Source organism: Pinus tabuliformis, chromosome 4_2, assembly GCF_031772625.1.
Source record: "Pinus tabuliformis cultivar Carrire ecotype Pingquan chromosome 4_2, CPIR1, whole genome shotgun sequence".
NCBI classification, from domain to species: domain Eukaryota; kingdom Viridiplantae; phylum Streptophyta; class Pinopsida; order Pinales; family Pinaceae; genus Pinus; species Pinus tabuliformis.
Genome location: NC_142304.1, coordinates 336,820,546 through 336,844,521, shown reverse-complemented (window position 1 = coordinate 336,844,521; position 23,976 = coordinate 336,820,546). Strand labels below are relative to the sequence as shown.

At 42.6% G+C, this 23,976-nt stretch overlaps 1 protein-coding gene across 1 annotated transcript in view; it reads left to right on the top strand.

The window, feature by feature from the left end:
* LOC149169316 (receptor-like serine/threonine-protein kinase At1g78530) overlaps positions 1–23,976 on the top strand; it is a 193,075-nt gene that overhangs the window by 2,431 nt on the left and 166,668 nt on the right. The window contains exon 2 of the mRNA XM_089427063.1: positions 15,453–15,520. The gene's annotated coding sequence lies outside the window, so the exon portion shown is untranslated. The remainder of the gene's footprint in view (positions 1–15,452; positions 15,521–23,976) is intronic.

Below are 23,976 nucleotides of genomic sequence, written 5' to 3'. Positions count from 1 at the left end.
ATATTTTTAGGAAGATTGCTGCCATAAATAAATGCATTTAAGTGCCTTGAAATTGTGAATGACAGGAAAGCGTTAAAATCCAGCTAGTAAAATAGTTAACCAAGTGTTTAGCTGATGCAATGAATATATACCAGCAATGTCATTACAACATTCAATATCATTAAAATGATTTACGAAAATGTAGTGAATTAAGAGCTCAAGTTTGAATCACTCAATGACCATTTCTGAGAGACAAATCTAGGAATCAACAACAACTGAATTCATCTTGAAAATGTACTTAACGAATGCATTAAAACCCAAAATTAGTGCCACGTTCATCCAAAATTTATATTTTAGTGATTGGTTATGTTACCCACCAAAATGGGTAACCCCATATGAGAAAAAATTCTCCTACACTTGACAACCAACAACCCTTAGTAGCCACCACTAGCTGATGATATGCCCTATATCTCTAGCACTTGCATCATTCATTTGCTTCTCACCCATCCAACATGAGCACATGGACAAAGGTGGGCTTCCACTCAAAAGGTACTTTGGTCATTTTGCAATCAGGTGCTTATACTTGTTTGTTTTTGGGCATTTAGTATGGATTATGGGGTGATTTGGAAGATTGACAGACTTTGATTGTGATCTTGTTCTCTCACCTTACTTGGGGGGTTAATCTTTGATCCTAGTCTAGTGGGACCTCCCTTAAGGCCCTTTGGGTATAGGAGGGGCACTACTTGGGAAGCCCTAATTGAGATAACGTAGTTCCATCTTCCCATATATCATACTTAACACCTTCCATCTTACATTACAAGCCCATATCTCACCTCCACTCTTTGGGTTCAACTTGTCATTGATTCTTTGGGATTTGGCACCCATATGTCCACATACCTTGGTAGGGCGCGAAAAATTTGCTCTGGGAGGTTGATGCAGCTAAAAGAAACAAAAAGAGAAAATGATGGCCATAATAAAGCTAGAGAAAAGAGAATCAAAATGCAAAAGATGGCCAGGGACATAAAGTTTAGCACGTGGGCAAAAGCCTATCATGAACTCTACCTCACTCATATGGCCATCACCCGCTTCCTAACCATTTATTGCTCCATTACATCAAAGGAAGACAACCTTGCATGTCCCAACTCCAATGAGCGATGAACTGACTCATCATTAAGGGATAATACAATTGTTGCATCATTCAAAGCAAGCCTAACCCTTGAGCTATAAGCAGTGATACAAAGAAAAAATCAAGAAGAGGTAAAAGGTGCATAAGAGGGGTTGAAAGCAAAGGCCAAGTTGGTAACTCATGCATCCACGAATGCTCCCTCCTGACATCTATATACTCAAAGATGTGGACACCCCCATCAATTGGTCCCTTTAGCCATGGCACTTGGCCATGAAGTCTTATCCCCTCCGTTGCCACATTGTTATTCACTAACACCTATCAATTGAAGGGTGGATCGGGGAAATGTTACTTTCCCTTAGGGGCTGGGAACACCTAATAAGGTTGACCTTTAGCCACCCCTACCTAGGGAGAAAACACCATTGCGAGATTAGGCTCTTGATTTTGGAAGGGGATCTTTGTTTGGAATATTGAATATCTCATGACATTCAATTTTGATTCATTTAGATGCAATAATGATCTTTGTCCCTAATGACTGGTTGCTCACAGTAGAATTTGTGTTGTTTTTGTTAGGTGGTTCAACAACCTAGGTCTTGGGCACCTACTCTACAAGTACCCAAGTCCCCTAGAGAAGTATATTGGCACAAATAGGTGAAGCGTTGAGACTCTTGGGCCTCCTAGTAGCAACAATAGATGACACATGTCCCAGGACACCTCCTGCACCCAAGACGTTGGATCACTTTGTACTAGATTTGATAATTCTTCAAGATGACACAACTGGGCCCAGCTTGCCCGTAGGCCGACCATGACACCAACTGATGGATAGTAGACGCAGCTGATTCAAAGCCGAGATGAGGATGGTATCACCATGAGAGGTTAGGGAGGGCTTGTTGCACCTGAGAAGCCCTTAATGTAGAGGAGGCCACTTTGAGCAGTTGGAGACCCATGGAGACCACTTTGTGGTGCCCCAACTGGATCTTGGGACACCACAGGAGGCAATGAGGTGGATTTGAGGGCCAACCCTCAAATCATGGATTTGAAATGCTTCTAGACCACTTTGGACACCTGATAACCCTTGGATGTGCCATTTGGAGCCTCTTCATTGGATGACATCAGCCCTAGAGAGCTTACTACTCACACGTGCGAGCTAAATAGGGCATGCTTGCATAAAATTAGTGGGTTGGCTTGTAACCCAAGTGTGGCATCAAACTTGTTTTATGGGTGTTATTAGGCTAATTAATGTGAAAATTCCTATCCTCAAGGAACCCCTACTGCAACAAAACTGAATTTATTTCTCTTACTTGATTTTAATATACATTATCAAGTTATTTTCTGAATAATACTAAAGTAAATTACTTTTGCAGCCTACACCAATTTAATTTGATTACATGAAAAAAGAAACTGAGCAAAGAACAAGATACATAGGACACCGTTATTTTTGGACAAAATAGTCCCTGAAAAACCCAATGCGGGAAAACCAGTGCAGCCTCTTCATTGGATGACATCAGCCCTAGAGAGCTTACTACTCACACGTGCAGGCTAAATAGGGCATGCTTGCATAAAATTAGTGGGTTGGCTTGTAACCCAAGTGTGGCATCAAACTTGTTTTATGGGTGTTATTAGGCTAATTAATGTGAAAATTCCTATCCTCAAGGAACCCCTACTGCAACAAAACTGAATTTATTTCTCTTACTTGATTTTAATATACATTATCAAGTTATTTTCTGAATAATACTAAAGTAAATTACTTTTGCAGCCTACACCAATTTAATTTGATTACATGAAAAAAGAAACTGAGCAAAGAACAAGATACATAGGACACCGTTATTTTTGGACAAAATAGTCCCTGAAAAACCCAATGCGGGAAAACCGGTGCAGCAACTTTGAGGGTTTTATATTATTAAGCAGTAGTTCTAAATACAATGTTGGATGCCCTCCCGACAATCCAGTTACAAAGAAAAATATAATGGCGGAAAACTGAGTGAGATTACCTCACTTCACTTGGCAGTTTCCGGCTGATCCGACAGGAACTGGCTACCCCCAGCTATCTCTGCATTGGCCTTGCGTCAGCCTTACAGGCTTTGCGTTAGCTCTACGCCGTCTCTTCTGCCACTTGGATCTTCTGCGTCAACCTCTCCCAGCTGTTTTGGTAGTTCCTCGACAGTTCCAGATTTTTGCGTGAAGACAACTTCCCTTCTATGTTAGCCCTTCTGGCTCTGCGTCAAGCCTGCGTGGGCCCAGACTGGCCCAACGTCAATCCCTCTAGGTGCTGTGCTGCCTCCACTAGTGTCTCTTTGCCTCCCTGTCCACTATTCCCAAACTATCCCTGCCTCTCTGTTGCAGAATGATCACTTAGTTCAAACTTCTAAGCTTCCTTGCCCCAAAAATTTCGAATTCTAGATCAATTTGTTTGCTCGGTATGTTTTTAAATGAACCCCAAGCTTCCTTATACTTTTCTCGTTGAGACTTCAATGACCGAGATTAAGTCTCTAATCAATGGCTAAGATTAAAAACTTGACTTGATCCGCTTTCTAGAACATTCTCACCCATATTTTGATTAATACCCATTAATACTTTAATTTTCCTAAGTTTAGACTTAGGAACCCCATTAAAAATATTAATTATTTTAATAAAATACAATCTGGGTGGAATTTCACCAAACAGTTTCTGGGTTCTTTAGAAATCATGTGCCTTAGCCTCTCCACCAATTTTCATGGCTAGAGCACATCCGATGCTACCAAAAACTAACACTCCCTCTTAGCGAGGAATGTGCTCTAGCAACAATGTCCAACTGCATGTTGCTTTGTCTCTGAAGCATCTCCTTTCCGCATTGTTGCTGCCACCAACACTGTGTTGTTGTTGCTACTGTACTGCTGCCCATGACATTGCCACTGCCACTACTGCATCTATACTACAGCTCCCTTTCAAACGCTGCATCTATTATGCTGCTAGCACTGCCACTACTAACATTGCATTCGTACTGCAACTCAGTTGCTGAGAGAAGCAACTGGAAAACACCAAAATTACTGAACTAACTGTGTTAAGCATAATACCATGTGAATGTTGGAATCTGACTGCTACTAGTCTCTGATCCTATGAATCTTCTGCGCTGCTGCTGACTTCTGCACTGTGCCATCTGCACTGTTGCCAACCTTGCTTTGCACTGATCAGTCTTTGGTCTCAGGCTACTGCATTTGTCTCTCCAACCAACCCACTACATCATCTGACACTAAGTCCATCTCGCTACTGCTGAATCTCAGGCTCCCGTAGCAAGGAATTGATCCAAGAGGTGGGTTCCTCAAGGAGCCCACATGTAGTCCTCTCGACTACAGTTCTATATCGCCCCATTACCCTCTTGGAGATTCCGTGGGCACTCATGGCAAACTCATCTTCATCAATTTTTGCTGGAGCAGCCTTAGGATCCTGTTTCTCATCCTTATCCTTTTTCTTCAAAGGAAACTGGGAGGCAAAGTGGCCCATCTCACCACATCTAAAACTTTTCACCTTCGCGCTTTTGTTTCCGCTGTCCCTTTGATGCTAGAGCTGCGTTCTCTGCCTCCTCCTTGCTCTTCGTGCCACTCCCACTGCTGCCATTGAGGTTGACCTTAACCATATCCGTCCTTAATTCTTCCTGTTGAAGGGCTTACCACATCTCCTCCCATGAAGGTAGTCTTTCCTTGCCCAATATACTTTGGATGAAGACTTGCCATTCATTCGAGACTACATTCAGGGTCATCCTTACCATCGCGGTAGACTGAGGAGTAGACTCCCACTGCAACAAGCTGGTATCTAGTGTCCTGAAGATGTTGAAGATAGGAGTTAACCCCTTCTCCATTTTGCATCAATGTCCACTGCAACTTTTGTTCTAATTACATCCTCCGCTGTTTGGAAGAACCTTCATACTGTGAAGACAAAGCTTCCCACAATTCTTGGGCTGTATCTTTGCCCTACAAGTGTGATACCACATGATCGCGAACTCCATCAAGTATGAACCTCTTCTCTTGTCCCGACTTGGCTTTGTACTACTTCTTTTGATCATTGTCTGCGGGAACAACCACAACACTCTTGACGTAAGCTTCGAGATCGTATTCCTCCAGAACAACTAAGATTCTGGTCTTCCATATGACATAGTTGGAAGCTCCTTCCAACTTGTCCTGATCTATGAGCCCCTGTGATGCCATCTCACCCAAACTGTCGAATTGACTCCTCTAGTCACTCTGTAGCACTGGTCTGTTGCCCGACAAGTGACAAATTCAAACTTTTGGTGAGAAAAGTTCTCTGTGTAGAAAATTCCCCTTTTATGTGTCTTCACTCTTTTTCGACGGATTTCTGCCTTGGTAGGAACTGCGCCCTTCAAGCACTGCTCTGAGGCTTTGTGTCACTCTCTCTGCCTCTGCAAGCTCACGAACCGGAAATTGTACCTCTCTGTTGACTCTCTCAGAGAGAGATTTCCTTGGAATCTCTGCTTTCCCAGCAATGACTGCGCAATTCCTTCAAGGGGATTCGAATTGCTATCAAATGCAGCTATTGGCCTCTCTGCTCAGTGCTGGATCTGCTCTTCCTGTTTCAAAATCAATGCTTTGATACCATCTAAAAAATTCCTATCCTCAAGGAACCCCTACGGTAACAAAACTAAATTTACTTCTCCTACTTGATTTTAATATACATTATCAAGTTATTTTCTGAATAATACTAAAGTAAATTACTTCTGCAAGCTACACCAATTTAATTTGATTACATGAAACAAGAAACTGAGGAAAGAACAAGATACATTTGACACCGTTATTTTTGGACAAAATAGTCCCCGGAAAAAGCCAATGTGGGAAAACCGGTGCAATAGCTCTGAGGGTTTTATATTATTAAGCAATAGTTTTGAATACAATGTTGGATGCCCTCCCGACAATTTAGTTACAGAGAAAAATAAAATGGCGGAAAACTAAGTGAGATTACATCACTTCACCTAGCAGTTTCCGGCTGATTCGACAACAGAACTGGCTAAGCCCCGCTATCTCTGCACTGGCCTTGGGTAGGCCCTGTGTCAGCCTTACAGGCTCTGCGCCAGCTCTGCGCTGTCTCTTCTGCCTCTTGGAGCTTTTGCGTCAACCTCTCTCAGTTGTTCCGGCAGCTCCTCGACAGTTTTCGAATTTCTGCGTGAAGGCAACTTCCCTTCTGCGGTGGCCCTTCTGGCTCTGCGTCAAGCCTGTGTGGGCCTAGACTGGCCCAACGTCAATCCCTCTAGGTGTTGCGCTGCCTCCACTAGTGGCTCTCTGCCCAGTATTCCCGAACTATCCTTGCCCCTCTGCTGTAGAATGATCACTTAGTTCGAACTTCTCAGCTTCCTAGCCCCAGAAATTTCGAACTCTAGATCAATTCATTCTCTCGGTATGTTTTTAAATGTACTTTAAGCCTCCTTATACTGTTCGCGTTGAGACTTCAACGACCGAGATTAAGTCTCTAATCAACATCTAAGATTAAAAGCATGACTTGATCCGCTTTCTAGAACATTCTCACCCATATTTTGATTAATACCCATTAATACTTTAATTTTCCTAAGTTTAGACTTAGGAACCCCATTAAAAATATTAATTATTTTAATAAAATACAATCCATGTGAAATTTCACCAAACGGTTTCTGGGTTCTTTAGAACTCATGTGCCTTAGCCTCTCCACCAATTTCATGGCTAGAGCACATCCAATGCTACCAAAAACTAACAATTAATAGTCATCCTCCTCATATAAATAGAGGAGAGGATCATTGTATCTCATCATCATCACTTGTGACATAATTTTGGCCTCTTAGAGATTTCAACCTCTTGGATTCTTGTGGAGATGTGACTCTGTGGTGTTTTTTGGCATATTGGAGCTACTTCTTGTCATTGGAGATGTTACTTTGGATCAATAAAGGATTGTTCATGCATTTTGTCTTGTAAGTAAGTCTTGTATTTAAGAAATCTTTGCTCTTATGTCTAATGTATGGAATGCATTTTCATCTAGGGTTTTTTATTATACCATTTATTGTTGAAGATCAATTGTATAGAATCTAGGTAATACCATTGTGTGCATTAGTCCTGTATTAAATGTGAATGATAATCCCCTTGGTGTACCATTGGAATAGCTCTCCCAAGTGACATTGATCCCTCACAAAAGTAATAGCTAGGTTTTTGAGCTAAGGCTCCAAAATTCCCTTACTCCTTACCAAGATTTAACAAGTTTTTCACCTCCATAGACTCCATCATCCCAAGGACTAGGCACTGGCCTCCTCATTTTAGTGATCACTCACCAATTTAACCATAAATTTCATTTCTCTCTTTCTTTTCTGATTTTCGGCCCTCTTAAGGTCAAGCCGCTAGCTAGGGCTTGGGCATGAGTTGACCTAGAGTGGGAATTTGTCCTTGTGGAAGGATTCAACTTTAGAAAGAGTCTTGATTGCCTCAAAATCAACTCTCGTTAGTGGCCAAGTTATCCATTTTAAGGATGATTTCTCTTTCCCTAGGTAGATTTTGCCCTAGGAAACCTTTGTTTTCCCTAGGCTTCAAGTTGGGGGCTTGTAGAAGGTTTCTTAGTCCATTTGATTGCTACTATTCATTGTTGGGAAAACTTTTCTTGGCCTTTTGATTCTAGGCTAGTCCATTTGGCTTGTTATCTCTCAATCCCTAGACCAATTGTGCCCTAATAAGACCTTATTTGAGGATGTGATTTTCCTTTCCTAGCCTATCGAGCCTTGTCCTTAGGAAGAGTTATCTTCTATCAGGCTCTATTGTCACCTTGATCCTAGAGCTTAGCATATCTCTTATACGTGACTTATCAAAGTGAAGCCTCCCATTGGTGAAATTCCATAAAGAGCAGGAGGTAGTGACTATGGTGACAGCGGGAAACACCTCATTCTTGCCCCTTAGTTTAGTTTTTTCCTTGTAGGTTACCCTCTATAAGACCTGCTAGATTTTGAAGCAACATTTTTGGCACTGCTGACGAGGAGGAATTTAGTTAACCTTCCCATAATCGGAAGAATTAGCTTCACCCCTTTTGACGAGAATGTCTCAAACGATAAGACAGATCCTCTTTTTGCGACTCTTCAATCAAACCCAACTTAGTCCCTTGGCAATTTTCCCAACATGACCATAGCTCAGAAAAAGAGGAAGACTAGCAAGAAGACTGTTGAAGCTTCTACTTCTCCCATTGATGCAAATAGTCCAGTGGTTAGGGAACTCTTCGATGATAATACTACCACCGTCACTATGGATAGGCCATGGATTATAGATGCATTCAGGGACTTCTATTTGAGCAATCTCCCTAATGCTCCCCATCCTTTACCTGAGAAATATCATGAGTGGATTCCTTGATTCAATGGCCTTGATGCCACCATTGTAGAAAAACTCATACATGATTTTATTGGGTAGTGAGTGCTAGGCTTATAATGGAAGAAGATATAATTATGATGTTGTTTGTTGAAGTTTCTAAGTTTACTTAATTTAGAAACCCTTCATGCACTTGTCCTGATTTATTCCTACCTACTTGTTAATTTTTCTTTAACAAGTTATTTACAAAGTAAATACTAAAAATAAACACCAGTGAATGCTCAACATATTACAGATCAACAACTAAAAGAAACAAGAACAACACACCACATGACACCATTATTTTTGGACCAATGTCCCCGGAAAATCCAATGCGAGAAAACTGGTGCAGCTATCTGAGGGTTTTCTTATTAAACTGGCCTACCCAACAAAGAATTTCCTTAGCAGCTATACCTCACAGTTTGAGAGAAATCTCTTGGCTGAAACCCCGGAAAATCCTTCTGGCAGCTCCTCAGCACAAAACTGCTCTACAACCCCAGCTTCTGCCCAATCTGGACTGCATCAGCCGCTCTCTGTCTCACGCTGGCCATGCGTCAGCTTTTCTTGGCTTGCGTCAGCCCGAGGAGGCCCTGCGTCAGCTTTCTGGGCCTTTGCGTCAAACACGTTGGCCTCTCTGGTGCTCTACGCAACACTTGGCTGCCTCTGCGTGGCCCTGCGTGAACCCTTGCTGGCTCTGCGTCACTCTCATTAGCTGCTACACTGCTCTCCCGACACAATCCCCGCCTTCTCTATTTCTCTGTACTCAATGCCCCTCAGCTGCTCTCCCGATCATTGATTCTACCTCTCTTAGCAAACCCCGCTCTAGAGAATAGAATGACTGATCACTCTGGTGTACTTCTCCAAGTGACCCTCAAGCCTCCTCTTATACATTTCCTGTTGACATCTCAACGGCCGAGATTAAGTCCCTAATAAATGGCTAAGATTAGATCTGGCTTGATCCATGTCTTTTGGACCATTCTAACACAGATTCATATTAATACACATTAATATTTTATTTTCCCTAAGTTTAGACTTAGGGACTCCATTAAAAATATTAATTATTTTAATATCTCCTGATCTATTTAGAATATGCCCAAACACTATCTGGGTATTGGAGATCTCATGTACCCCAACCTATCCACCAAATTTCGTGGCTAGAGCACATCCGATGCTACCCCAAGTCAACATTGTTTGCCCTAGCATTTGATGGAAATGCTAGAGATTGGTATCTTAGCTTACCCCTGTTGAAATTTCTAAGTCTATCTGTTAGAAATTTAATCTGAATTGTTCTGGTTTATTTCTTCTACTTGTTAATTCAAACAAGTTATTTAAAACACATAAACAACGAAATAAACACAATACAATCTTAATATCTACATATCAACAACTGAAAGAAAACAAACACACAAGTGACACCGTTATTTTTGGACAAACGTCCCTGGAAAAACCCAATGCGAGAAAATCGGTGCAATTATTCTGAGGGTTTATTATTATGCAGTATTTCCTTGAGTACAAATAGGTGCCAAACTGGCTCACGCGACAGAGAAAAACAACCGACAATAATGCCTCTCTATTCAAAAACAAGTATTTAGAAAACCTGTCCCACGAAACCCTCTCCAACAACTCTGAAGCACTGCATCAGCCCTTTGAGGCACTGCATAGCCTCTGGGACCCTCTGCATCACTCCTGCTGCCCTCTGCGTGGATGATGCAGGCCCTCGGGCCTTTGCGCTGTCTCTGTTGGGCTCTGCGTGGCCTGCTCTGGTTGTTGCTTCTCGCACTCTGCCTCTGCGCTGGTCTCTTGGCACTATCTCTGCCTTTTTGTCCAGTATTCACTGCCCCTTGCGGCTGATCATTGATTTGACTTTGCTTAGCAACCCCGCTCTAGCAAATCGAATGACTGATCACTTTGGTGTGTTCTCCAACTAACCCTCAAGCCTCCTCTTATACCTTTCCTATTGGTCCTTCAATAGCCGAGATTAAATCTCTAAGCAACGACTAAGATTAGATTTGGCTTGATCCATGACTTTTGGAACCTTGTAACCCAGTTTTATATTAATACCCATTAATATTTTATTTTTTCTAAGTTTAGACTTAGGAACTCCATTAAAAATATTAATTATTTTAATATCTCCCAAACCGGGTACAATCGTCCAAACCATTTCTGGGTCTTGGAGATCTCATGCGCTTTAGTCTCTCCACCAATTTTTATGGCTAGAGCATATCCAATGCTACCCCAAATCAACACTCCCTCTTAGCGAGGATTGTGCTCTAGTAATACTCCACACTGAGCATCACTCTGATTATATGACACTGTTACCTGTGCTGATGCTAGGCCTCCCCGCTCAACATCCTCTGCGCTGCTGCATCTTGTATTGTTTCCCATGGCCCTGCCACTCCCACTGTTGCATCCGTATGGCAACTCCCTCTGCATTCGTGTTGCTACTGGTCCTTTCTCCCAATACTGCATCTGCACTGCATCCCCCTCTCATCATGCTGCATCGTGCTACTGCCAACTGCTACTGCATTGCAACTCAGTTACTGAGAAGTAACTGATCCACCCAACCACTGACATCCCTGTCAGGCTAGAAACACTCCTGATGCTGAAGCTCGCTCTGCCCCTAACAAGTGCTCCCTCTACTGACCTCTATTGCAACAACTCCTTGCATCTCGCACCGCTATGAACCTCTCTGTCCCATGCTGCATTGTTGCAACACTCTTCGTGCCTCTCGCACGGTTGCAGCTTGCTAGCCTCATTCTGCCCGGGGACTCCTGCACTGTAGCACTCTCCGCCGCTTCATTCGCATCCGTCTCTACCGACATCCGCCAGTCCTGCTACTCTCTCTTCGGGGCTCCCGTAACAAGGCATAATCCAAGAGGTTGGGTACCTCAAGGATCCTTCCCCTCATCGCCTGTAGTCTTCCTGACTACAGCTCGATGTCTCCCCACCTCTTCTCTAGAGGTACATGAGTACTCATGGCACAATCATCATCCTCCTCGACCTCTTTATCCGCCTTCGTTGGTGTTGCCTTAGAGTCAGATGCCTCTCCCTTGTTCTTCTTCCTTGGACACTGGTTTGCATAATGACACAGTTCCCCACAGTTGAAGCACTTGACCTTGGAGAGGTCCTTCTTCTTCCTTTTCTCCTGCTTTCCCGCTGATGCCAGAGTTGCATCCTCTTCCTCTTCCTTCTTGATCCGGACTCCTTTACTACTAATTCTCATCTTTCTCAATTGCCTGATTTCCTTTTGGCAAAGAGTTGCCCATAATTCTTCCCAATCTGGAAGATCTGCCCTGCCTAGTATGCTCTAGAAAAATGTCTCCCACTCCTCGAAGACTGCATTAAGTGTGGTCCTCACCAACATCTCTTCATCCGGCGTGGCCCTAATGGAAGTCAATTGGTCTCAGATCTCCTTCAACCGACCGAGGAAGTGATCTATCTGCTCCCCCTTGTGCATCTGGTATGACTGCAGCTGATTCTCAAGTAACATCTTCCTCTGCATGAAAGTATGCTGGTACAATTTCTTCAAGGCGTCCCACATTTCCTTTGCCGTCTCCTTCTCGGCAATATGTTGGACCACATGATCTTTGACCCCATCAAGAATGATGCATTTCGCCTTGGCCATTGCCTCCTCGTACTTCTCATTATTAGTCGGGTCAACTGGGATCGCCATTGCTCTCAAGGCGAAGGCCTTGATGTAATGTCTATCTAGAATGGACAAGATCCTGGCCTTCCAAACGACAATTTGGATGCCCCGTCCAACCTGTCCTGATCTCTCAAGCCATTCATGGCCATCTGTCTCCTCTTTTGTCGACTCCTTCGAGTCTCTCTACTTCGCTCTAGAAGTTCTCTCTTCGACTCCTGCTGAGTCTCTCTACTTCCTGCCCAGAAGTTCTCTGCTGGACTCCCATTGAGTCCCGATTTCCCTTCTAGAAATCCTTCTGCCAATTGTTAGTTGCACCTCTCCGATCTTCTGTGCACCTGCAACATTGGTCCAAATTCCTTGGCTAGAAATTTGCCTTTGTAGCAACTCCCTCTACCTTGGTTTTGCCCTGTTAGGTACTGTTCTGCCCACAGTACCCCACCAACTTCGCTCCCGCAAACTACCCACAGCGTCCTATGCCCCAACAAGTGAAGGACTGAGCCTCTAGGCTCTGCGCAATCCCGACACTGGCAAAACAACTCCCTCAGCCAACTGCATCAACCCTCCTGGTCTTTGTGTGGCTCTGCGTGAGCCTCTTTCTGCCCTCCTTAGCCTCTGCGTTGGCCTCTCTCTGGCCCGGACTGATGACGCAGTCCCTCTGCGTCAACCCTTCTTCTGTCGCTTTCTGCAAGGATCGACTTCTGTCACTTGGGACAGTTGATTATGTTGCAAATGCTCTGCTTAGCTGATGCCTTCAGCTCTCCTGTGATCTGTAACCACCCTCTGATACCATGTTCAAATTTCTAAGTCTATCCGTTAGAAATTTAATTTGTATTCTTGTGGTTTAATTCTTCTACTTGTTAATTCGAACAAGTTATTTAAAATATATAAATAACGAAATAAACACAATACAGTCTCAACATCTACAGATCAATAACTGAAAGAAAACAAACACACAAGTGACACTGTTATTTTTGGACAAACGTCCCCGGAAAAACCCAATGCGAGAAAACTGGTGCAACTATTTTGAGGGTTTATTATTATGCAATATTTCCTTGAGTACAACTGGGTGCCAAACTGGCTCACCCGACAGAGAAAAACAACCGGCAATAATACCTCTCTATTTAGAAACAGGTATTCAGAAAACCTGTCCCACGAAACCCTCTCCAGCAACTCTGAAGCACTGCGTCAACCTTCTGCTGCTGTGCATCAGCTTCAGAACCCTTTGCATCAACCCTTTGAGGCATTGCGCAGCCTCTGGGACCCTCTACATCACTCCTGTTGCCCTCTACGTGGATGACGTAGGCCCTCTGGCCTCTGCGCTGTCTCTGCTGGGCTCTGCGTGGCCTGCTCTAGCTGTTGCTTCTCGCTCTCTACCTTTGCGTTGGTCTCTCGGCACTATCTCTGCCTCTCTGTCCAGTATTCACTGCCCCTCGCTGCTGATCATTGATTCGACTTTGCTTAGCAACCTTGCTCTAGCAAATCGAATCACTGATCACTCTGGTGTGTTCTCCAACTGACCCTCCAGCGTCCTCTTATACTTTCCCTGTTGGTCCTTCGACGGCCAAGATTAAATCTCTAATCAATGGCTAAGATTAGATTTGGCTTGATCCATGACTTTTGGAACCTTTTGACTCAGTTTTATCTTAATACCCATTAGTATTTTATTTTTCCTAAGTTCAGACTTGGGAACTCCATTAAAAGTATTAATTATTTTAATATCTCCCAAACCGGGTACAATTTTCAAGATATCAACAACAAATGCTTCAAGATACTGCTCTAATAAGAGGTATCAACAACAAATGCTTCAAGATATTGCTCTAATAAGGATTTGTCAGGAGGCTTATAGTCTTGAGTCATTTCTTTGACAATGCCATTGAACCTTTGATTGAATTCTTCAACTGTTTCATTTTCATTCTTCTTAATACTGTTGATGGATTTAAATAAATATCTTCCTTCTCTCTTGTCCCCATATTTACCCTTAAATGCATTGATGATAGCTTGCAAAGAATCGAAAGAGTTATCAAGCTTATCCAAGAACCATTGCAATGCATCATCTTCTAACAAAAGAACAAAGAGCTTCATCTTAACATCTTCATGATTATATGCGGTTGCGTGAGCATGTCTTAGTAGGAAGGATGTGAATTTTTTGAGATGAGCATCTGCAGTGACTGCATTGTTCCCTTGAAACATAAGAATCTTATCCAAACTAGCATCTGAAAGAGCACGATGATATCCCTGAATGTTGGTGAAGTTGCAAGGCTTGTAAAATTCCATGATGGGTTGATTAACGAGATCAAGGAAGAGTAAGTGGATATCAGGGAGGGCTTCTTGTTTGAGAAGGAGCTGTCTACTAGAAGCAACCCAGTTTAGATGAACTCTTAGAGCCCTTTTAGGAGTGGGTTTAATTAAGGTACCAGGATACCTTCTAGTATGGGCCCTTGTTAATTGATGAATAAGTGGAGTCGCCGCCCAAACATGAAACTAACCCACATGTCCAGGTGCAAATAGAAAAGTGTGGTGAACAAGGTTGTTACACTAAAATTTGTCACCATGACTATTTGCAGTTAGTATGGCTCCATCAACTGTCATACTATCCTCCTTGGCAAGTCTCATACCTCTGCTCTTCATGTCAAACTCCAAGAAAGAGAGAAAGTCTTTAAAAAATCTATATATCTCTGGGTACGCAGTTTCTCTTAGCCTTACCTGCGTGTACGCACCTCAAGTTCACAATACCTGCGTACTTGTACGCTCTGTGTGTAAAGGTCTGGGTGCGTATTCCTGTAAAGGTCAAAAGGCGCAAGTTTCACTTCAAAAAAGTTACTTGTGGTCATTTCTAGAGCATTCTAGAAGCTTGTTTGACGTGTATTGAGCGCCTCCAGATGGTTCATGTATCCCTATGAAAGAGGAACTTATCCCATCAAGAGGGGAGCTATCCCATTCAAAGAGGGGCTTATCCCATTGATGGTGGACCTGATTAACTTCCTCTAGAGCACTATAAATACAGGCATTGGGCCAGAGGGAGGGGAGGTTGAAAGCTGAATATTCCTAAGGGTAGATGCTGCTGGAATTAGGACTCCCTTATAGAGCTTGAGAGGAGAGATTCCCATCCTTTCCTAGCCTTATTTGGAAGTGGGTGAGCTGATCAAAGTAAAGGAAAACTCTTGCTGGACCCTAGGAGGGACCTGCACAACACCAAGGCTCAGGTTGTAATGGTTTCTTTTGTTTCCACTTAATGCAAATAAACTCATTTTTCTCAACAGATTGTTATTCATGATTTGTTTCATATACTCCTTGGTCTGTATGATGAATATGTGTTATTTTATAAGTTTATCAGGTGCTATGTAATCTTTTGGCTTGTTAGTGAATGCAGGTTTCGAAGAGAAGGAGGAGCTCATCCGGATCAGCGAGGCTGGACTACTACAAAGCGTTGGACTAAAGGTATGTTATAATCACCTGATTACTTGTATTCTAAATGCATGTTTAGAGAAAGGTAGTGTTTATTTGTCTTGTTTGTCACTAGAAAGCCTTAGCTTCTAGGGAGGTCAGTTTTGTCCGCAAAATCGACTCTTTCCGCATGACAAAGGTGATGAGAATATTGGTGAGATGTCAAAGCACTAGGAATTGTGTCGCTTGATGGGTTAATGAAAATATAAAGAAAGAGAATGATGATATAATGAGAAAGGATGTCGTGATAACCAATAACAAGATAAACCTATCTCAGGCAACGGCGCCAAAAAACATTGTCACCCAAATTATACAGGTAAGATGTGACAAAGTTCAAGACGGGGGCTGTCACTCTGATCCCCACCCTCTTCGTTCTAGTTGTCTCCCTACAACAGACTATGGGGGGTAGTCCCTATGAAATGTGAAGATAAAAGACCCATTGGAAACCGATAAGTCCGAGAGACACCACTGAATGGCCTAGCAACTTGGTCAATTTAGCAAGTTTAGTGATTTGATTAGATTACCTTGAAAGACCAGTGCCTTAAATGGAGTCAAAATACTTGCTTTACGTGAATTATCGACCAAGCCACTGGATGAACAATTGCTACTTTAGGATGCTTCACTATCCTATATGAAATGCGACACCTAAAATCTAAGTGAAATGCAAGATCTTGGTTTATTTTAAATTATATGCCTATCTAAATAAATCCTTCCTCTCAACTATTTTGAAGCTAGTGCCTAGTGTAGGTTGTGAGAGAGAAACCCAGGGGAATATAACAAAGGATATATTAACGATACCTCCCCTGGAGTTCTAACCCCCCGATGCCTCCGGCGCTGACCACTGCAAGGTCACCGTGTTAACCACAAAAGAAGGTCTAGGCTTCACAAGCTGGGAGAGGATGGTGGTCCTATCTATCTATCATAAGAGGTAAATTAGTTAATGCAAAACTAGTACTAAAATGTGTAGGTTTTAACCCCGTACATAAATTACCTGCATATGAATTCTAAAAAATAGAAAATAAACAATGGCGAGAGCATAAAACATAAAATAGATATACACAGAGATTTTCACCTGGATCCCAAAAACTAGGACTACTAGATTGATTTTTCATTTTATTCCTTTCAATGTTACAATACATATATATACATGCTGAAGCATCCATAAACCTCAATCCATTAACCCTAGATTAGAACATAACCGTAGTTCCCTTGACCGGATCTACAAAATACTATGGACAAAAAACCATCATGCCCAAAACCATGTGCGAAAACCATGCACAAAACCATAGGTAGGTCCACCCACCTAATATAGGGTCAATTTTTTTTCCTAGGGGCATTGCCTCAGACCCCGTAGAGGGGGGCTACCACCTCGGGACAGGGGGGGCTACCGTCCCCCTTGTGACTCCCATGTTGTGCCCGCCACAATGAACAGGGGGAACCCCCGCCCCCCCATGACCCCTTGCATGTGGGGCTAGTCGTGGAAATAATATAACACACACCCAACAAAATGAAAGTGCAAAATATGAGTGATTACTCTTAAGGTGAAGTTGTCAAATTATTTAAGTACTTAGAGACGGATTCCAATGGTATTCAATTTATAACAATGAAGTACTTAACAATCTATAATGACAATCTTCACCAAAAGAAAGTGCTCAATGAAACAAGATAGAATGGCGCTAGAAAATGTTTTCCAGATCATGATAAACAATTTCTCATAAATATCCAATGCTTCTTTCAACAATGCTAGAGTGCAAATAATGATAATCTTTAAACACAATTAACAACTTCACATGTTTGCTTAGATTATAACAATAGAATGCCAATGTGCCAATTAGAGACAAAATAGAGCCAATCTCAATATTACAATTATGATTGTCAAATAAGTGCTTTATGAGAGTGACTTGATTTGCAAGATTATAAACTTCAGATATGAAGAAGCACTCTTGCAACTAGTAAGTAAATCCACAAGAACCAATTATCCACTTCTTTAGCAATGTGATAGCAATGACAAGTAATAATTTTCTTCAAAGACCAATGTCACAATATTGCTAGCTATCATTGAGAGAAAGAAAGCATTAACGCACAATATTATTCCTTAGAGCAACAAACCAATCTTACCAATTCAGTTAGCCTTTTCGAGCACTTATGGTTGTTAATGAAAATGAAAATAGTGATATGCTTATGCAAGAATGCAATGTATCTGAACGTAGGCTTCTATGAGTAAAATTATTTAGAAAAATGTCTTCAAGATCCATCACATGAAAGAATTATTTGCTGACGCGTTTCAAACCAACTAATGTGGTTCATCATCAGGACGATAAGATGGAGAAAATTTGATCCAACAAAGGTATATAAAGAGAAAAATGACTCAAAATGACCATTACAAAAATGATTAAAATAAATCAAAATAATCATAGGAAATAATAAACTAATATAGACAATTATTATAATTATTAATAATATTAATAAAATGGATTAGGGGGATAATCTTTATTAAAATGAGGGCAAGATAGTATTAAAAAAAGGAGGAGGAAAAAATGGGGAAATAAGATAGTAATAAGGAGAAATAAATAAAGTATAATTAATATATATTAATACACTAGAATAAATAATAATGGGAAAGATGATAATAAGGCTAAAAATAAGGAAAAGGATGAAATTAAGTATAAATATGATAAAATTAAGAAATTTCTTAAAAAATAGTAATAAATAAAAATGTAAGTAGATATTATATTAATAATTTAAGATAAATTCCCGGATGCGGGTGCACATAACAGATATTAAGTTGGCGGCAGAACGGAACGGCAAGTGGCCCTGCCACATGGCCCTCCGTAACCCTGCACACCAATCTATAAACTGTATTAACGCTGGCCATAAATGGCATTTAAGCTGGCGCTGTCTTCAACCCGCCTGCATCTACCCGCCTCGGCTCAGCTCAATGGTGACCTCCGGTGAAATTAACTCCACCACCCCTGTCTCTTATCCCCTGCCTCTGCAATGCCAATGTCCTCAGGCAGCAGCAGCACCAAGCTCTCGCACTGCTATGGGTAGGCGTTGCAGCATCCTTTGCTGCACTGATCTTGGCCTGGGAATTCACTTTACTCAAAGCCTGATCTGCAATCTCATCTTCCACTCGGCGTCTGTAGCTAATCCTTCCTCTGTGCCAACCTCTGAACCTTCTGCGCCCTCTCATCACTCTGAGCCGTCTACCTGCAGACATTCTCCTACCCCTGGTATCAATATGCCCAGAACTCGCCATAGAATGCGTAGTCGCAGAGGCAGATTGCCCCGCTCTCCTCTGGCTCCGGCCTCTGAAACCACCTCCTCTTCGGCTCATCTGACTTCAAGCCGCTACCCAAATACTCGTAGTGGCAGAGGCTCTCTGCCTCCATCCGACGCACTCTGCTTCGCCACCCAGTGGAATTCCCTCCAATCCACAGCCGCCCCTCCACTCAGCCCAATTCTTCTACCGCTGTTCCTTGAACCAGCCCATCTTAACTGCCACCATCTCCATTACCTTTCATGAGGAGGTGCAAGCAACAGAAGGTGGACGCCACTCAAGCACGACGCCTGCTAGAGCTGAGGGGGGCACACATTCCATCACCTCCAACGAGGAGGAGCAGGCCACAGAAGGTGGATGCCATACCAGCGCGGTGCCAGCTACGGTCAAGGAGAGCACACACTGCGCACGGCTGAAGTAGGACACTCCTCTGGACAAGCAAATTGACGAGGAGAAGGACCAGGACCATCAAGCCGATGAAGACATGGATCCTTACAGATGTTTTGTCGTGGAGGAACACCAGGCGCAGCAGGAAGAGGACACGAGGGCTTCACAGAAGGCAGAAGACGACATGGATGAATACAGGTGCTTCGTTGTTGAGGAACACCCGTCGCCTCTGCACAACACCTGATTCGCCAGCATGAGGAACACCCGTCGCCTCTGCATCACACCTGATCAGCCACACAACTTGCCACGTGTCTACGAGTCTCAGGTTCTGGGAATTAGGATATATGTTTTTTACGGTTTTTTTAGGAAAACTGCTGTCATCTGGTTACTTGGATGATTTCTTTTTATGTTTTCTGAAAAAATGGTTAAATACTACGCGTAATTGCTGGTTTCCCCTGCGTGGGCAGCAAGATAACTCATGCAATCTTATTTTTGAACTGGACTGGTTTCCCATTATGGGCAGTCCAGACTCTGTTTTGCTGGTTGCTGCCCTAAACTATGGCATGGACATGCAAAGGCTAAAGCCTCAGTGTACCATTATTTTACAGTAATAGAATTTAGCATAATTTAGAAAAAAAAACAATTTAAGATAAGTATTAGGGACAAAGGGTTAGGATTATATATATATAAAGGGTTATAATAATAAAGGGTTGACCTCAACCCGAACGGACCTTATAAGACATGAGATCAGTGACAAGTTTAGCCAGTGGAGATTGTGTAGACTTAGAGGGAGTCTAGCTTTAGAGGGAGAAACACTATGGAAGTGTTGAGGTCTTCAGGTTCATATGTGATGAGGCAGAGGCACTACCGAGATTGTAGGGTTCATTCTACAGAGTATGCAACAGTGATGGATGCTAGATGGGCTAGTGTCATCATTGATGATGTTGATGGAGAATTCCTAATGTTGGATTTACCTCCCTCGCTAAGAGGGAGTGTTGAGATTTGTAGCTTTGGAGGTTCTCCAAACCCTCGGCTAGTGGGTTTTGGAGGAATTGGCACACAAAAGTGACTTATAGGCTAAGAACCCAAGCTTGTGTGGTGCAAGCATGTGGGTGTGAAACTGTGATGCGGATTGATGTTTTGACCGATGGGGCAACGAGAATCATAGAAATTAGAGCTCTACAAATGGAGATATGAATTTTTATGTGTGCTGGTGGGCTAATTAGTCAAGGAGAGTAGGTCAGCTTGGGCTAATTTAGCCCTCTTGACAAATTTGTTGGAGCCCTTGAGAAGTGTATAAATAAGAGGGCTCGTTCAGGCTATTGGTTACATGCAAGGAAAATCACATCAAAGGATACCTATGTAATAGGACAGTGGGTCTGAGGCAACCTAGATGGGAACAAGGAGGATGGTTTGGAGTGTTTCTCTTGACTGTTTTGCTCTAGATCCCTTGGCGAGCCTAGTGGAAGATGTCTAGGGTATGTTGGGAGTATTCTATGCATAGTTTTGTGATTATTTGTCTCTGTTAAGGGCTGCAGGTGCTTGCTGTAGCTACAACAACTTGGGAGGAGTGTTGGAGAGGGCCTAGAGGCGTAGTGAGGGATCTCTCACCCAACTGCAGCCTCTAGAAGGACAACCACAAACATTAGGAGTAGGTCGAAGTCAAAACAGAGGGTATTTCCTTATGTTGGAGAACTGAAGCCCTTGTTGTAGCAGACCAACATGTTGTGAGGGGTCTTAAGAAGGATCTTTGGGCTCAAACAATGTGTGGACAAGCCTAGAAAAGGATAGCGAACGAGTAGTTTGTTTGACAGGGGAATACAATAATTTGAAGTAGAGATTTAGGGCTGTTGTGATGCCCTAACCGAAGCTCAGAGTTTGCACGATCCCAAGGAAAGAGGACAACAATAGTCTATTGCAGTGGATCTCTTGTTGATGTTGATTTGCTAGTGGATGAGAGGTCCTAGAATAGGACATTAGTATTGGATGCTCGTGGACTGTTGGAGGGCAGTGTGAGAGTGGACCAAGTTGGTCCTAAGTGGCAGAGTTGGAGAAACCTAAAGAACAACTTGTGGATGATTGTAGAGGCTTGCTTCAAGCCCTAAGGAATAAGTCTCTTGGGATTGTTAGAAGTGGCCGAAGAAGATCTCATAGGTTTGATTAGCTAGAAGCAGTTTGTAGCCCTAGACTTGCCTTGTGGAGAAGGACATCTACAACAGAAGTTGGGCAGTGTGCCATGCCCTAAATTCATTGTTAGAGAAGGACATTTGACATTGATAGTGGGAAGCCCTCCAACCCTAAGTGTGTCTTCATTGGGAAACATAGGAAGGCACTAGTGGGAAGTGTTATCGATCAAACTAGCAAGGCGGCCTAAAGGGGATTCCTAAACGGGACAATAGCTAGGCCAAGGGCAACAATGGAGACTTAACTCACTGTGACCTCACCTAAGACTCCCTACTCTTTATGGACTTTCACTGATGGGAGGAGACCCGGTATATGGAAGTCACTTGTGAAGGATGAATCAACAAATGGATGTGAAGTTACCCCAATGATCCTTTTCGTAGAAGGGGATAAAGAATGGAGCTTACTTGCTCTTCAAGCAGGGTACAAAGACTTATAGGATAAGGAGGGGAGGATTTGAGGGTTAGGTTAGAGGAATATGCCTTGTAAAGGATTTTCCCAATACTAAAACCCTTATTGAACTTGGCTTCCTGAATGGTTCTTGAAGAATTGACCTTTCAAAGGTATGGGACTACACGGGACCAAGTGGAGCCAAACTAGGTTAAGGAGAGAGAATCTAGCAACCAATGATGTTCTTAACCTAGATGAGGAAGTGGAAACAATCAAAGAAATAATTTCCAATTAAATGTGTCAATTTGATCCTATGATGTGCTAGCCTAGGGAATACCAAGGCAAAGTTTGATCTCAAAGCTAGGGCTTGGGTTATCTAACAACTCCATCGTCAGAATGGCTTCAAAATTGGAGGAGGCCTTGAGGACACACCAACTTAGTAGAGGCTAGGATATCAACCTTTTTGTTTGGCTATTTTGTCAGGAAAGTGATGCCTTAGGTGACCCAACTTGGCTAGACCTAGAAGAGAAAGTGAGAGGTGGAGAAAAAAATGTATTTTGAATGATCACCTATTTGTGGACCAGTGTCTAATCCCTTGGAGAGAATGGAGTCTAGGAGAATGATGAGAAAGGAACTTGTATTTCAGTCAAGGAAGCCTTAAGGGCTACTTCGCTTGACCTTTAGGGCAAGAAGAAGAGAACTTTAAGCTTTTATACATCGCTTTGCAAAAGGAGATGGCTTATCAAGATAAATTCATCGGTGGAATTATCCCTAGGAGATTTCATTCATATACATGGCCCAAACATTGAGAGATGCCATATAGAAACAATAATTTCACAATTTTGCAATTATGCAATGCAACAATTAGCCCTAGTATAGCGAAAATCCCATTCAATGCATATGACAAAAGTAAAATAAGAATAACATTAAATGTGTGTACTTAGATGTAATAGAACATATCCAACCATCAACAATTTGACAATAAATAAGCTCCAAGATAAAATACTTCAATCCAAACATCAAAATTCATCCATGCTCCAATTCATCATCCCAGAAAAAGTGCAAAAATAAATAAAGAGAAGAATGATCCAATCCAAAGTGATGATACAAATGAATTCATGTCTCTCCTATTTATACACTTATTAGAAGTTTGAATTACCTAATTTGAGCCTACATTAAGCCATCAACTAAAATAATGTGCAAATAACTATCTATTGGTGACAAGCCCACCAAACTAGCTCACAAATAAAATAATAAGCCTCCCAAGAGGTCAAATGATCAATAATGCATGTCGTTTGACTCTCTAAGAGCCTTGATGAAGTCCATAAGTGCCAAAATGATCGGTTGGACTTCCAAAAGTAATGGACAAGGCGCTGGCCCCTTGTTCTCCACATAATAAACCCGTGGTGCTCCCAATGCCTGTGAGGGCATACAAGTGACCTCATGGGTCTCCAAGTAAGTCAAAGATGCCTGTAGACCATCTATAAGGGCTCAGATGATTGTGTAGATGATGCCATGACATCCTACAAGTCTTGGGTCAGTTGCCAAGTGCATGGCACATCTGTGGGGCAGGCTGGGCAAAGGTGAACCAGGTGCATCTTCCTCGTCCAATAGGTGAATCTCGAGCCATCTATGAACATCCTTGGGGATCCATGGAGTGTTGTCTACTTCTTTGGAGGCCCATGGATCTCAACACACACCCTACATGTGCCAATGTATCCCTCTGGAGGGTTAGTACCCCGTATAGGGAGACCAAACCCAAGATGGACACCACCTGCAATGCTGCATAAAATCCAATGCATCCGCTTGCCTTCTAGTACAACAAGTCATCAAAGAAATTGAGTAAAAGAGCTTATGAACCATGGACGACAGGCGGGGACTTCATAATGGCTTGCCTTTCCATAATGGGCTTTGGCATGTGCTAATGTCTCCAAACTCCAAATGGGGTTAACCAAGTATCCCATTAGGTGGCTTCTACTTTTAAAGGAGATAATATGTTCAAGGTACATCCTTTAAAAGGTGGTGGCATGTGATAAAGACGTGAATGGAGTAGGGAATGAGAAGGGGCAACCCTGGTTCCACGTGCTGGTGTACAAGAGTAGATAGTAAAAGGGAAGCCCACACTTGGGTATATAATGTATAGGAGGGAGCAATCGTGGTACATGAGGTGCCCTGACCTTGATTTTCCACCCTTCTTTATATACCTTTTTAT